We start from the raw sequence: 12,096 nt of genomic DNA, 5'->3' as shown, positions 1-12,096 counted from the left end.
TTTGTTGAGGAACTAGATAACATGCAGGAGAATAACTAACTATGCAAAGGAGCAAGGCAGAGAAAGAAAGGTTACTAGAGTCAAGGAGACCTGGGAGTAAATCTTCACCCTGACACTTAAACGGAAGGTCCTTACACATGAAACTCCGGAGGGGGTGGGGGTGGGGCATTGTGTTTTAACAAACCCTCCTTGTGATTCTGATGTGCACCAAGCAGAGAAGCACTGCAGTAGATGCTCCATGAGAGTTAGCTCCCTCCGCATAGGGTGAACGGCAAGTGCCCCATGCAGAAGGGGCCCCACACCTCTGGAGCAGGGGATCTCTGGGAACCTGTAGGGTGGTTGGGTAGGGCCTCACAGAGGGGGTGGGACCGGGCCAGGATGGATGAGAAGGGAAGAAGAAAGTCTTTGGTGGAGGGGTGAGAAGGAAAGGAGCCTCTTTCTCCCTTACCCATCCATCTCCCACTTTTCCCTTGCTCAGGCTTCTCAGTCCCCAAACCATAGCAAATCATGCGTCTGAGCACGGAAGTAAGAGCACTGTGTGAGGGCGCCTGGGTGGCTCAGTTGGTTAAGCGACTGCCTTTGGCTCAGGTCATGATCCCGGAGTCCCGGGATCGAGCCCCACATCGGGCTCCCTGCTCAGCAGGGAGTATGCTTCTCCCTCTGACCCTCCCCCCTCTCATGCTCTATCTCATTCTCTCTCTCAAATAAATAAAATCTTAAAAAAAAAAAAAAAGCACTGTGTGAGACAATACACACAAGAGACATCTCAAAAAAACCTAGGACCGCCTTCAGGTACAAATGTCGCCAGGGAGACCACTCATCTCTTCTTCAATTTGTGTCTCCCCCCCCCCACCCCATGTTGTCAAGCTCCAAGATAAACACTTCATGTCTGGCTATTTGCACTTCTTCCATAAAATTGCTTGCTTAATGTCCTCTTCTTGGGCTGGGCAGATGGTTTTGAACAGTCAGCAGGGGGTCCCACAGAGGCATCCCCTCCAGATGGCACCTCTGACCCCAGCCTGGCACTGACGAGGGTGCTGTTACCATTCACCCTTTTAGAAGGTTCTGTTGGGGGAGTTCCTCCCTTGGACAACACTCGCAGTAAGATTATTGTTACTGTTCATGTTTTTTTGTTTGTTTTTTTTTTAAAGGTTTTATTTATTTATTTGACAGAGAGAGAGACAGCGAGAGAGGGAACACAAACAGGGGGAGCGGGAGAGGGAGAAGCAGGCTTCCTGCCGAGCAGGGAGCCCGATGTGGGGCTCGATCCCAGGATCCCTGGGATCATGAACTGAGCCAAAGGCAGACGCTTAACCGAGTGAGCCACCCAGGTGCCCCTGTTACTGTTCATGTTAAAGGATAAAGTAGACCTTAGTTCTTGCATAAACTCTCCCCCAAAGTATACTCTTTAGAATTTGGCAGAGTTCTCCCTATGGATGTATCAGAGAGGCTGATTATTGACACTTGATTTTTTCAAGAAGGAATGAAAGAAACTTAGAGGTAAGAGGATCACTTGGGAGACCACTAGTCAGTTTCACCTTTTCAGGAATTGGTACCAAGTCCACCACCTAACGGGGGCTGTTCTGGGATCCGGGTATTACAAACAGGCATATGATGTGGCCCTTGCCGTCGAAGGATGTGATGTAGCGGTGTTTGTGGTGAGCATCTCAGTACTGAATCCACCTCTACTTCAATCAGTTGTATCCACTACGATAGCTCTCAAGTCTGTCCCTCTTCTCCATCCCTCCACCTCCCTGGTCCAGCCACCATCTGGACCATCTGGCTCCACTCTGAATCACTGCGGTAGCTGGAGAGCTTGACAATGGCCTTCTCTAAGACACAAGGCACACCTGAGTTAAGAGGCCTTTTTGAAATGCAAATCTGATTGTTTCAGGCACTCTGCTTAAACCCACTCTGGTTTCCCACTGATCTTAGGTTAAAAACCCAAGTCCTTAACCTGGCCTCTAAGGCCCTGCCAGGTGTGGCTCTGCCGGCCTCTCCAGATTCTTCTCCCACCACTCTCCCAGTGGGAGGGCTCCACTTCCGGTCCACTCAGCGCTTCATCCTGCAGAGAGACTTTGTGCAGCCTGGGCCCTCAGCCTGAAAGGCTCTTTCTCCCATTTCTCTTTTAGTTAGCTCCTCTTCATTCTTCAGATCTCAGTGTCTCTGCCACATCCTCAGGAAAGGTACCCTGCCCTTCCTTCCTGGGTCAGATTGCCCTTTCCTGAGCTCCCACACCAAGGTGTGCCTTTCCTCAGAGGCACTTGGCACAGTTGCAGTTCAACATTTGTTCATAATTTGATGGAGGTCTGTCTCTCTGGAGGATGTAAGCTCCCTGAGGGCAGGGATCGTGACTACAGATGCTCACTCTTGTCATACACAGGGGACCTCGAACTCCATAAATATTGAGTCAAAATATTGGTTTAATGGATGCATGCATGCCAGGATCTGGCTAGAGGGCTACAGATTTCAGGATCTCAGAGAGGATGGTTTGAGGCCATGATTCTCACTCCAACAGTTGCGGCCCAGGAATCCCATATGCCATTTTCTTAACACCATTACTTCCTCCATATTTCCTAGCTTTGTCCATCTACACAGTTCCACCTTCATCTCAGGCCTCCTCCATCTTGCCTATGAGACCCTCCTTCCCTTTAACTTTGCAATGCCCCTTTCTGGTCTTGCTTCATTGGCTTCAGAAGGCAGCATGGAATAATGTGGCAACAGCACAGGATCTAGAACCATAATATCTGGGTTCAATTACTAGGTTAAAAGTATTAGTGGTGCAACCTTCATCAGGCTGTTAAATCACTCTGAACCCTAGCTTTCTTATCTATAAAATGGGAACAACTTCAGAATCAAGCAAGATGGAGGACTTAGAATATCTAAACGCACCATCACCTGGAAATACTGGATGAAATATGGGGGGAAAAGTAAACATGACTGAGTTCTCAAAAGGAAAATAAAATCCCAAGTGCTAGAAACAAAGAGAAAACTGAAAGCCAGATAATAAGTTGACCATGGCAATGGTTGCTAGAAGGGGACTGGGAAAGAATTGGTTCTATGAACTTAAAATGTTTTACCAGCCACCAAAAGATGGGAGATGAGGTCTTGGTCCTGAAGAGGTGGGAAATCATATGAAAAGTGGACAAAGTTGACTCAAGAAGAAATAGAAAACCTGAACAGATCTATAAATTCTAATAAATGGAATGAGAAGTTAAAACACACACACACCCCTATCTAGATGGTTTTATAGATGTATTATTCCGCCAACTATTTTTTTTTAAAGTAAGCTCTACACCTAACATGAGGCTTGAACTCATGACCCCAAGAGCAAGAGTCACATGTTCTATAGACTGAGCCAGCCAGGTGTCCCTATTTTGCCAACTATCAAAAACCATTTTTTTTCATTTACTTATACAAACTGTAGCAGACAACAGAAAAAGAGGGACAATCACACTTATAAGACTAAAATCCTAGGGGTGCCTGGGTGGCTCAGTTAGTTAAGCCTCTGCCTTCAGCTCAAAATTGAAGGTGGCAAATTCACATTTCTGTGAAGGCCAGGCAGGTAATGTGCCAAATGCAAGGTTTTGTTTTTTAAGATTTTAATTTTGATTTTTAAGATTTTATTTATTTATTTGAGAAAGAGAGAGAGAGAGTAAGCATGAAAAGAGTAGGGGGGGAGGCAGAGGGAGAAGCAGACTCCCCACTGAGCAAGGAGCCCAACTTGGGGCTCCATTCCAGGACCCTGGGATCATGACCTGAGCCGCAGGCAGACACTTCACCGACTGAGCCACCCAGGTGCCCTGCCAAGTGCAAGGTTGTCTGGAGAGGCAGCAGCTCCTGGTCGGGTGTTGCCGTGTAGGAATTCAGAGCTAGCATTGCCTCATTTAAAGCTTTTTTTTTTTTCTAAAAGAACTATAAATCCCAAATTTTTTATAAAATTTCTCCATTTTTAAGTGTTGTAATTAATTCAAAAGAATCATAAAAGCACATTGGGAACCAAATGAAATACTTGAGTGGGTTGCCATTTTCTGAGCTCTGAGACGGAGCCTGGCACAGAGACAGATGCAGGAGCAGGTCTTAAAAGTACAGTGTAATTGGAGCTACAATAAAGGTGAGTGACAGAGTGCAGTGGGAGCATGGGGGATTGAAGATGGCAGCAAATTCTTTGTCCCTCCTCCCATTACGACGTCCAGTCTATCCCCCCTTCCCTGGAGTCTGCGTTGGCCCTGTGACCTGTTTTGACCAACAGAATGTGGCAGGAGTGAACGTGTAACTTCTGAGGTTGGGTCTTATGAGATCTGCAGGTCCCACTTTTGGCACCTGGAACGTGCCTCCTCGGGACCCGGTCACCATGTTGTGAGGAAGCCCGAGCAGCTACTGAGAGAACCACATGAGGCAGACCCGAAGCCCATAGATGCCAGCAGCGGCTGGGCTCCAGCTGCAGCCAGTGTCAACTGCTTGCCAAGTGATGAGGCTGGGACATCCCACCACCCCAGCGCCCCGGCCAAACACTAACCGAAGCAGAGCTGCCCAGTCAACTTGCAGAATTGTGAGAATACATTTCTGTTAAAATGCTAAATATTAGGGTGGCTTAAAATGCTAAATATTAGAGTGGAACAGGGATAGATAACTAAAACAGGCAGCATTAGAAAAAAGAGGTCTCACTCTACCTAGAAGAGTCAGAGATGGGTCCATAGCATTTGAGATTTGAGCTAATTCTTGAAAAAGGCATACATTGGCTTTCTTTGTGGAGGGGGAGTGGACGGTAAGTGGTAAACTTTCCAGAAGGAGGAAAAAGCATGCACACAGCGTGGATGATGAAAAGTGTGACATAATCAAGGACCCCCAAGTACGTCAGTTTTGCTGATGGGAACATAAAGCGCAAAGATGGGAGGGAAGGTAGAGAACAATCTCTAACATTTCTTGAGCACTTACCATGTGCCAGGCTCAGTGATACATGCTTCACAAAATCATATAAATCATGAGTCCTCAAAACATCCCTCTCTCATTTTGTACATGAGGAAGTCGTGGTCCAGAGTAACTTGCCAGAGATCACAGAGCCAAAAAATGGCAGAGCCAAGGTTCAAAGCCACTCTGTACAAGCTCTGTTCTTTCCACCCTACTTCATATCTTAAGTCAGATCCTGAAGGGCCTTGTGTGCCAGGTGAACAAGTGGAGATTTTACCCGAAGGGGAGAGGTAGCCATCAAGAAATTGTGAGTAGGAGAGTGAGAGGTTCTGGTTTTCACTTCAGAAGCGTCCCTCCAGCAGCTGGGAGGAGCATGGACTAGAGGAGATGGCAAACTAGAAGCAGAAGACCAGTAAAGAGACATCTTCAAAGGTCTGGGTGGGGACACCCGAGCAGTGCTGCATTCCTTCCTCATCGGGACTAGCACAGCTGGCCAAGTGGCTGATTCGGGGTTAGGTTCAAGGGCAGAAAGTAGGATAAAGACCATCTCTGAAGCATATAGAGAACTGAAGGCCATGTCACAATCCAGTGGGGGAAACTGGCTCTAGCCCTGGAATCCAGAAGTCCAGAGATGAGATTAAGGTTGGAGCTAGAGTTGGGAGCTGGAAAGAAGCAACACTGGGGGAGTAGGTCAAGAATGACCAGGAAATGTCTTAAGCAGAGGCTCCAAGGCCCAGGGAGCACTTGTGATTCATCTGTGAAGTGGGTGGGCACATGGTGCCCAGGGCTGGGGAAAGGCCAGAGGTAGGTAGGCAGGCAGTGGCCACAGGGTTCATAATGTAATGCTATTCTGATTAGCTAGACAGTAAACTCGCTAGGACTTGGTTATTAGAATGGGAGTGGGAGGGGGGAGGCAAGAAAGAGTGTGGCCTGGGGATCCTTCCAGGATTCTGGCTTGGGCAACTGGGTGGTTGGTGATTCTGTCTACTGAAACCAGGAATAATGAAGAAGGAGCAGGTTTGGGAGAAAAGACAAATTTCAAATTAGGGAATATTCAATGCTTGCTCAATAAGTTTAAATTGAAACATTAATTTTTAAGCAACTGGGGACATTCAGATGGAAAGATTCATGAGACAGATATCTAGGAGTAAAGGTTAAAGGAGAAATGGGGGCTAAAAATACACATTTCAGAGTCACCAGCATAGTGATGGTATGAGAGTGCCTTAAAGAACTGTGCAGCTAAGGAAAGAAGGGGGCCTGGACCAAGGCATGGAAAGTAGCCTGAGAAAGGCCAGGAAGAGAGGTAAGAGGACAAATGAGAGGGAGAGAGAGCAAGAGAGTGGTTTCACAAAAACCAGCAGAGAAAAGAACTTCAAAGGGTAGTCAACAAGGTCAAATGCTCCAGGGAAGAAAAAACAAAACGAAGATGAAAAATGTTCATTAGATTTGGAAAAGGGAAGATCTACCATGTTCAACCTTAGTGAGAGCAGATTCATTGGGAGGGCAGGAAGTAGAGCTGATGGCACTGAATTGAGGAGGTTGTATTAGTTACCCATGCTGTGTAACAAAGTACCCAAACCTTAATGGCTTAGAATAGCAATAACCATGCATTATCCCATGTATTCTACAGCTAGGAATTTGGGCAGGGCACAGTTGGGGCCACGTGTCTCTGCCCTACAATGTGTGGGGACTGCACTGGAAGTGACTGAATGGCTGGGAGCTGAAATCATCTGAAGGCTTTCATCTGCATGTCTGACAGCTGATACTGGCAGTTGGTTGAAACCTTAGTTGAGGCTGTGGCCTCCTACCCCTGATGGCTGGGTTCCTGGGGAGCAAGCCTCCCAAGGGGAAGAGAGAGAACTCTGACATGTGAGGGGTCTGGATACAGAGTACAAATAAAGAATATGAAGTTGCAGGGACTTAATCTCCCTGTTGAGCTTATGGATTTGAGAAAAATGATTTTATCAAATCTACAACTTGAATAGGTCAATAAAATTCACACAACTTCATATTCTTTACTGATTTAGTTATGGCTCAAAACAATGAAGATACATGTGGCCTCCATTTGTACTCTTCTCAGTTTTTTTTTTTTAAGATTTTATTTATTTATTTGACAGAGAGAGAGCACAAGTAGGCAGAGTGGCAGGCAGAGAGAGAGGGAGAAGCAGGCTCCCCACTGAGCAGTGAGCCCAATGCAGGGCTTGATCTCAGGACCCTGGGATCATGACCTAAGCCAAAGGCAGACACTTAAGCAACTGAAACACCCAGGTGTCCCTCTTCTCAGTTTTTAAAAATTTCAGTAGAGGGGTGCCTGGGTGGCTCAGTCAGTTAAGCGGCTGCCTTTGGCTCAGGTCATGATCCCAGGGTCCTGAGATCTAGCCCTGCATCAGGCTCTCTGCTCACCAGGGGGCCTGCTTCTCCCTCTCCCACTCCCCCTGCTTGTGTTCCCTCTCTTGCTGTCTCTCTCACTCTGTCAAATAAATACAATCTTAAAAAAATAATAAATAAAAATAAAAATTTCAGTAGATTGTTTCTTTGAAGATGTTCCATTTTTCTTTGAGTTCCACATTCATAGTTTCTACTTCTTTTTTCAAAAAAGATTTTTATTTATTTATTTGACAATGAGAGAGAGCACAAGCAGGGGGAGCGGGAGGGTGAGAAACAGGCTCACCCAGGACCCTGAGATCATGACCTGAGCCAAAGGCAGACACTTAACCGGTTAGCTTAACCACTGACTGAGCCACCCAGGTGCCCCATAGTTTCTACTTATATCATAATTTCAGTAGTTTCTATTTCTGTCATAATTTCAAACTCATTCTCAATGATCTATGGTTTAAAAATATATATATGATTATAGCCAACATTTACAAAATGTAAATGTATTTTTACCAAAATACAGTAAATGTAAAAAAAACTTAAAAATCATTTTAGTAGATGTTATAAAAGTTATTTTCTTCTAAAATATTCAAAATTATGTATTGAAAAAGGCAAAATAAAAATTATAATTAATAAATATTAATATTCTAAATCAAACTAATTTTTTATTTATTTATTTAAAAGCTTTTTTTTGCTTACCTTAAAAATCCTTATTAGATAGCTTTATAGAAATCAAACCATAATCTAGGATTCAATGTTCATCCACTTACCAAACAAAATCAATGTCATACCTCACAGAAGTTCTGTCTACACCTACATGCATACAAGTTTAACAGTAATAAAAATCATTTAATATTGCAAAATGTTCCTCAGTTGTCATTTGCAACTATTGTGAATGCAGCACAACCTAAATCAATACCTCTGGAACACAAAGAGAAGCAAGAAAAATGGACACTCAACACTATTGGGAAATGATACTTTATCATGCCACTTGAGAGGTAATATTTGACAAATTAATTAAGTTGCATTTTCTCTTACCTAAGTGCTTCCGCCACTTAAATCCTGCCTATACACCAAACCAGCGTGCACCTCCGAATCTGGCAGAGGCATAGCCTAAACTTTCACAGGATTCGGTTGTAGTCATCTTTTGTTTCCAGGATGCAGGGCAAGAGATTGCAGAAGCATTTCCCTAGGGCCCAAACAGTGTTAATTATGAGAGCAGATGTGCAGGGTTTCAGGTTGTGCTGTTGCCAGCACTGAGGGCCAGATCCCAAGTGCCTGGGTGTCATTTAATAAATGTAGTGTATGATAAGTAAGGGCCCCCAAAGTATGTGGCCAGGGCTAGGCCCTTGTGGTCTGGATATGGTGATGATACTGTTTGTGGGCAAGATCATGATTAAGTTCCAAATATGCTAAGTTTGTGGTACCTTTGAGACATCCAAGTAGGGTTGCCATGTAGGCAGTCAGAGACACAAGACTGGAGATAAGAGAAAGAATAGAAACTTGAGAGTGATCGGCTGATAGCAGTTGAAGCCATGGGTCAGGTGTGATGGGTCCCCTGGAGGGAGAATATAACACAAGAAGAGGGGTTTGGGACTCACTGCCCTTGGTGAATTCCACTATGGCCAGATAGTACAGGATGAGCCCACAAAGAAGCAAGGAGCAGCCAGAAGGAGAGGAAGAAAATCAGAAGAGTGCTCAGTCCTGGAAACCAAAGGAAAATAACGTTTCAAGAAAGAATTGATCAACACAGTTGACTACTGGTGGGAATTCAAGCAGGGGAAAATGAAAAAATGGATTTAATGACAGAAGCCATTGCAAAAGCAGTTGAGCAGCATGAGAGAGGTGGATACCCACCTGAAAGGGCTGAGGAATGAGTGGAAGTGAGGGGATAGAGAATTTTTCCCCAACTTTTTATTATGAAAAGTTTCAATACAGAAAAGTTGAAAGTATAGTATAATTATCATTTGTGCATCCACTACTTTACTTAGATTTAACAATTCTCATTTATACATACATACAAATATTTATATATTTATATACTTCTTAAAAAGATTTTATGTATTTATTTATTTGAGAAAGAGAGAGCACGAAGTGGGGAGGAGCAGAGGGAGAGTGAGAGAAAATCTCTCAAGCAGACTCCGCGCTGAGTGCAGAGCCCGATGCAGGGCTCCATCCCATGACCCCAAGATCATGACCTGAGCTGAAACCAAGAGTCGGACGCTTAACCGACTGAGCCACTCAGGTGCCCCAGTATTTATACATATTCTTGAGCCATGTGAAAATTTAGGAAATCATGATGCTTCACACTTTAATACTTCAGCATACACATCCTAAAAATGGGGACTTTCTCCTATGTAACCACAATGCCATGCTTACAGTAAGAGAATAACCATTGGTCCCTAATACCATCTGAATATGCAAAATATACTCAAGCTTCACCCCAGTTCACCCCCAAATGTCTTTTGTATGTATTTTTTCTGAACCAGGATGCAATCAAGGCACACACACTGTGTGTGAGAATCAGGCCAGAAGAGGCGATTAAGAGGTGCAGGGAGCAGTGGGAGGAGGGAAGGTGGAGGAGGGGTTGGTTTTCTCAAAGGGAGAGTTTGAAGATTCAGGAGGGGAAAAGGGTTGCAGAACACAGTAGAGACTGGCCTTGGGTGGGAGAAAGGCAGCTCCTCTACTCTAGTGGTTCTCAAAGTGGGGGCCCCAGGCCAGCAGCAACTAGTTACAAAAGAAAATTCTAGCTCCCCACTCAAACTCATGAATCAGGAACACATGGTTTAACACGCCCTCCAGGCAATTCTAACGCACACAAAATTGGAGAACTATTACTCTAACGTGAGGAACAAGGGGGTAGTGTAAATTTGGTAACAGATATTGGAGGGAATTCACCTCGGGGGGCTTCAGTTTCCTATGCGACATAAGTGAGATCGTCGACTGAGAGAGGTGAGACAGAGAAAGGAGCCTCAGAGGTCCAGGACCGGGGAGATTAAAGTAGCCATTGACCAGCACAATGTGGTTGGGTCGCTAAGCAGTGCTGCGGTTGGTGGCCACGAATAAGGAGTGGTGACTATTTCCTGGTTGTGAGACTTCCTCCAACACTTCTTGGCCATCAGAGTAAACTCCTAAAGAAAACAGATCCCAGGGCTCATCTAGAGGTGAGGCTTTTCAAGGTAGGGGCCAAGAGTGAAAATATAGAGGGGTGAGGGAGCGAGGGACCTTGTCAAGACAGTTGTTGAAATGAAGGGCCATGCAGCTGAAAGTGGCTAGGAGGGGCTAATGGTTTGGAAGAAGGGAAATACCATTGACCAGGAGGTACCAGGAGACTGAGACATGGTGGTGAGGGGCTAGACGGGGTGACGGCTGGATGGTTAGAAGATGGGGGCTGAGTCAGGCAGGCTGCTTGAATGAGGGATTTTCTAAGAGGGGCTGCTTCAGATGACAAAGTCCAGGGTGTGACAAAGGGAATGGGTGGCCGGCTGGGAGTGCAGAAGGTCCTGGGACGATGTCACCAAGTTGTTAAGAGGCCAGGTGGGGAATGGGTCCTCCATGTGCACAATGAGATGGGGAGACACAGTCCGCTGGGTGCCACTATCCCCCTGCATTCGAGGGAAGGAGGTCTGACAGGTGGCGGACGGTAGCTAAGAGGAAGAGGGCAATTTAGCCAAATGGCTGAGCCACAGAGGCAGGGGGCTATTTTAAACGCAAAACTGGGGACTGGAGGAGGTGTAGTTTGGAGGCAGCGATCTGGAGCAAGGAATGCACCCTCACCTATAAGAAAATAAACAGCTCTTATTTCAGAAGACAGCAAAGGAGGTAGTGCCCCCAGGAGAGAGTTACATTTCAGCTAAAGCCAGGAAGTGAAGAGAGTACACTAAGAAGTCAAGGGTATGAGGAGATCTTCAGTTTATTAGAGGGCATGAGGGTAGCTTAGGGAGGGGTAAGTGGAGGGCTGGGTCAGGAGCAGAGTACAGAGTGTCATGGAGACAACAATGTTATGAAGTAGGTAGGCTAGGGCATTTACATTTTCACTTAAATGATCAAAACAGGGTTAGGAGGCAGGCTGGATTTCATTTAGTCTCTCAGAAGAGGTAAAAAGTGGTGATTAAGGATGTGGCCTCTAGGGGAGCCTGGCTGGCTCAATCGGAAGAGCATGTGACTCTCAATTTCGGGGTGATGAGTTTGAGCCCCATGTTGGGTGTAGAGATTACTCAAAATTAAATAAACTTAAAAAAAAAGATTTTATTTATTTATTTGAGAGAGAGAGAGAGAGCACAAGCAGGGGGAAGGCCAGAGGGAGAGAGAGAAGGGGGCTTGATCCCAGGTCCCTGGGATCATGACCTGAGCCAAAAGCAGACTCTCAACCAACTGAGCCACCCAGGTGGCCCCAGTAAATAAACTTAAAAAAAAAAAAAAGAAAAGGATGTGGCCTATAGAGCAGAGCTGACCGCATTCAAATCCCAGCCTTGTCACATTCCAGCTGTCTATAACATTGGACAAGGTCTCTCTGGGCCTCCATTTCCTCTTCTGTAAAATGGAGATCACTAGAGTACCGATCCCCCAGGGCTGCTGTGGGCATTAAATGACTTCGAGTGTTAAATGTCTGGGTAGTTGCCTCACACACATTTGGTGGTGGCTCCCAGGCCTGGCGCCCCAGCCTCCTCACCCACTTGGACCCTGCCCCTGTGCTAGGTGGAAAACACAAGCAGCAACCACTTGGATGGGAAGGACGAGTTTCATGAGCAGGTGGGAATGCAAGAATTATATGGAGACACCAAGAAATCCCAGTGAAAAAAGGGATTC

The sequence above is a fragment of the Phoca vitulina genome, unplaced genomic scaffold, assembly GCF_004348235.1.
Source record: "Phoca vitulina isolate PV1807 unplaced genomic scaffold, GSC_HSeal_1.0 scaffold11, whole genome shotgun sequence".
Taxonomy (NCBI): Eukaryota; Metazoa; Chordata; class Mammalia; order Carnivora; family Phocidae; genus Phoca; species Phoca vitulina.
Note: the sequence above shows the minus strand (reverse complement) of the source record.